A 5,004-nucleotide genomic window follows, 5' to 3' on the forward strand; every position below is an offset into this window, starting at 1 on the left:
GAGTCGCCTACAAGACGTCGGCATGACGTCTATCTTTCGACCATCATGTTCCGTTTTAGAAAGTAATAACTGTATAATTAATTAATGTAAAATTATAATAATATAACATTAATAAATGTTCATTGACCTTTTTACTAAATGTAATAAGTATTTTTTAAAATTAGATTTAAACGGATGTTTGAATTGTTTCTGCGCAGTTGGTCATTAACGGTTAATGGCGTGTTTTTGGAATATTATTGGCGTTGTTCTGAATTCTGTGGTTCTGGACTAGTTTGGTAAGTTTAGATTTGTAACGCTATGTACTATTTAATGCAGTTTTGTTTGTTATGTTTAGAATGATGAAGTGTATTTTATATTGTGGTTTCGCGAATCCCATGTTCTATACATAACCTCCATAGACACACTTCACGTGCGGCCGTTTTCGAATATAAAATGTTGGACTTGTGTACACAAAAGTTCCCGTCACTTTTTGTGAATAATATATTGAGGACTTATTTTGTTAGTTTTTAAAAGCATTTGCAGGCGTATTGTAGAATACGATACCAAACAAACAAACAAACAAAGGTTAAGTTAGGTTGGGTACGTTACGTTGCGTGTTGTTACGTAGGAAATCGGAATAATGCATGTTTATGATTCCTGTTGCAGTGGTAAACGGTTACAGGTAAAATAGGGGCAGTAGCTCACTTTAACCTACTGAAATTATACTTTGAAGTTCTGATGTGCTACCATTAAAAAATCCCATTGCAGTATCAATACAAGAATTGTGGGTAATATTTGGGTAAATATGTAGATTAGCTGTATTTCCTTAAAAAAAACACAATGTTACTCTCCAGTTTTACAAAAACGGCGATATCTCCTAAATATTTGGAATTTCTTATCTCCGCCGCCTTTAATGAAAAGAGGAAGTCAAGGAACTCAAAATGACACTAATTTGGGATTTTTAATATATTTTTTTTTAACAGATGTCGTTACTCTCCAGTTTTACCATATTTTAATGCACGTAGGTACTGTAAATTCATATAAACTATTATTCTTATGATGTCACACATTTATTTGTAATATTGGTAAAAGTTTCGTATTGCGTATCCAAGGAGATCACTTGATCCTGAGGACACGATCCTGTAAATATTTATGCTGTGGTACATGATGCTTGCTGTTGTGATTTAGCACGTTTTGTTAGGTTAGTACAGCTGCATTAAGTATACTTGAATAACATGCCATCATAATGAAGGTATCTCCTTGGATACGCAATACGAAACTTTTACCGTGATATTAATATTGTGATCATGACGTACAAAATGAATTGTACGGAATTACTTTTACATGCTGACTAAAAACGGCGTATTATCGCTGAAGGTAATTAGAGGAAATCACTTACAAGGAAGTGTCGCAAATTTGTTCAAAAGAATGTTGACAAATCAACTGGCTGCAGAGTACAGTTGGTGGGGAGCAAAAGGGAAGAAAAATTTCAGAAAATTGGAACTTTCACATGTTATGAGTGAGTAGCCAGTATTAATTTGGTTAGCCAAAAAAATTTTTCAATTAGTTAAAAAATTAATAATTGCAGTGTCTTAGTCAAGTATAAACAGATGTGTATTTGTGTACAGCTGAGGAACAATTTCATGTGTAGCTTGATTTTGCTGCCATGGGAATTATTGTTGTGCAGTAAATTATGAAGCAAGCGAGAGTTGGTATTAGCAGAAGATTTCAATTACAGTTATCACTCTATTTTTGCCACTCCTTTTGGATCTGTTCCTCCTCTGCCACGTCCAAGAATGGTAAATCTCTGACCTGATGTTTCCGAAGTTTTTAGATATGCTAAACCCCTTGTAATTTCAATTTTTTCTTTGGCCATTCACATACTGAGTAAATTCATCTGCATTTATAATTATTGTAATAGTGAGTTTAGAAAATTTGTCATAATGCATCCCATGTGATATCAGGCCTTAAAATATAACGTAAAAGCAACAAAATACCAAAATAAATGTTTGTAGTATAGGCACTGATTCCCTGTAACAAAACAATATTTACTTCATGTGGAACTCATTTACCTTCAAAAATTTGTTTCAGGGGTGGTTCGTTTCCATTATCCGTCTGCTACCGAGACTGAAGTGTTCATCATTATTTCTAATTGGTTAAAACATGCGAAGAAGAGATGTAGCTAGTGTTGTAAATAAAAAAAAGCATGTGTTTTTTTCTCTCAAATAAATGTTTTTTTTTTTTTTTTTTTTTTTTTTTTTTTTTTTTTTTTTTTTTTTTTTTAGAAAAAAACTTTGTCCCTAGTTTTTCTCCCCCACTTTTCAGGTTTGTTTATTATTTTATATACTGTAGCTCATACTTTACAGTTAATCTTTATTGTGAAAAAAATACTTTTTTTTTGTTTTTTGTGAAATAAAACAGGTTTTTTTATAGAAAAAATGCTTAAAAAAAGCATTTTTTTTTTATAAACTCTACATATAGCACTCTAATAAGTAATATATTTTGTTTAGTGTTTATTTGTGATATGGGCCTCCAGTCATCATTATAAGTTAAATTATGGCTTGGGCTTGTACCCTCAAATACGTGTCGTTAGAAAAATTGTGAAATGTCAACATGCTGCCAATTTTTGATATTTTGAATTATATTAATTTGTTTTCAACTGCTTTGAATACTATGTAAATAATATCCACTTTTTTTAATTTCATTCAATAGACCGTACATAATGGTATAGAATATGTCAAAATTAAATTACAAATAAACATAAATACAAACACATAAACAGGTACAAGAACAGTATTAAAAGCATTACAATATTAAAATAATATAATATAACAGCTGCAATTCCATGAATAAGCACCTACTATTTAGATAATATTATATATAAAAAGTAATAAATAAAAACAAAAGCTACCCCCTGTTCATAATCATCTATATTATAAAAAGCCTTATGTGATAGATAAATAAATAAATAATTCCTTTTTAGATAAATTATATTGGTCCATATTTTTTAGAACTGATGGTAATATATTGAATAATCTAATACCAACATTTCTAACTGACTGTAAAGTTTTTTTTCTTATGAACCCTTTGCAGATGAAAATCTGCATTAATTCGCGTGAAATGCTCATGAATATTAGTATTTTTTATATAAATTAATTTGTTTTTATGAATAAACAATAATACTTTGTAAATATAAATACAGGGCACAGTAAGAAGACCTAAGGATTTATAAATATTACGACAACTGTCCAAACGTTTCATGTGGAGTATAATTCTGATTAATTTTTTTTTGTATAATAAAAACTGATTGTAGATGATGTCTATTACTCCCCCAATACATAATTCCATAGCTGTTTAAAGAATAAACATAGCCAAAGTAGGCAGACCATAGGCATTGTTTGGTAGTTATATGAGAAAGTACAATAAACATATAACACATAGGTACTGTTTAATTTATTTAGCAAACCAAACGTATGTTTGTTCCATGAGAAAAATTCATCAATCTCAAGTTAGTATTTTTTAACAGAGTATTTGGTTTATTTGATTTAATTTAGAGGGGAAAAAAAATAAAATTTGTTTTACCATAATTCAGTAGCAGTTTATTATTTGTAAACCAAGAGTTTAATGTATGTAGTGTATTCATAACCAGAGCATCAAGTTTAGAAGCTGGATTGGCTTTAACCAGTACATTAGTATCATCTGCAAAAGAAATGATAGGAATATCAGTAAAATTATAACTTAGATCATTTACATAGACCAGAAGAAGAAGTGGCCCTAAAATGCTACCTTGAGGAACTCTACATTCATAAGTTTAGGTAGGGAATTATAAGACTCTAATATATTGTTACTATTGACTCTAGTAACTTGAACTATCTGCATTCTGTTTGTGAGATAAGACTTCAACAATTTATTGACTACACCTCTAATTCCCAAATTATATAATTTATCAATAAGTAATTTATGATCTACTGTGTCAAAATCTTTGGACAGATCAAGAAAAATACCGACGACATCCTCTGATCTGTCCTTGCGTTACTTGTTTAAGTGATTTTGAGTTGTAATTTGTAAAAAAAAATAATGAAAAAGTTATATTTGTGAAAATATTTAATTATCATGTTACCTTCACACTTTTTAAGGTTACTTAGCACCCAATGTTTTCAATTAATTTGTGTCATGGAGTGTACTAATACTTTAAGTTTCAGTGTGAAATTTTTTTTTGACGTTTGCCAATTTAATTGAAATGGTATTTAATTTTAAAAAAACCATGCATTTTGCAATTACTGATGCTTACAGCTGACTAAATATGGAAAATGTAATTAAATGCAACTGTATTGGTTTTGGGGGGGGGGGGCGGGGGTTGTTAAAATCAGTGTATAACTATTTTAAATGAGTATCAATTTTTGAGATGTCATTCTTAGGCACTGTAAGAACACTTACAATATGTGCTTTTTAAGCAATTTTCATGCCTCAATGTAGAGAATATCACTGGCAGGAAAAAAAATATTTTTTCCCTGAGAAAATTGGTATGTTTGTTGTACATAATCAACCTCCACCAACTGATATTGAATCCATGTTCCCATGGCCACGTAGATTCTACGACTTCCGATAGACATAGCATCAACGTCGCCTAGCCGACGTGGTATCCACGGCCTCAACCAAACGTACAATCAACCTCCACCAACTGACATTGAATTCACGTCCACATGGCCACGTAGATTCTACGACTTCCGATAGACGTTTCATCAACGTCGCCCAACCAACGTGGTATCCACGTCCTCCGATCGACGTAGAATTAACGTCCATCTGGCGACGTCGCCTGTCGCGGACATTTCGATGTTCTTTCTACGTTGATAAAACGTTGAATATACGTGTAATAGATGATGATTTAACGTCAGCAGGTTTCCTATACAACGTATATTTCACGTTTTTTCTACGTCACTGTGCTGTATGGGGTATTATGTTGTATAACAATATGTTGTACATATTTGTAGTGTCCCGCACATGGTGATGTGATAATTGTAAAAC

At 31.3% G+C, this 5,004-nt stretch overlaps 1 long non-coding RNA gene across 1 annotated transcript; it reads left to right on the forward strand.

Moving 5' to 3' along the window:
• Nucleotides 1–85: 85 nt before the first annotated feature.
• On the forward strand, nt 86–2,196 carry LOC134527301 (uncharacterized). Its single transcript, XR_010074150.1, has 2 exons — nt 86–275; nt 2,071–2,196. It is a non-coding gene; the product is annotated as an uncharacterized LOC134527301 (long non-coding RNA).
• The last annotated feature ends 2,808 nt before the right edge of the window (nt 2,197–5,004 follow it).

The sequence above is a fragment of the Bacillus rossius genome, chromosome 1 (assembly GCF_032445375.1).
Source record: "Bacillus rossius redtenbacheri isolate Brsri chromosome 1, Brsri_v3, whole genome shotgun sequence".
NCBI classification, from domain to species: domain Eukaryota; kingdom Metazoa; phylum Arthropoda; class Insecta; order Phasmatodea; family Bacillidae; genus Bacillus; species Bacillus rossius.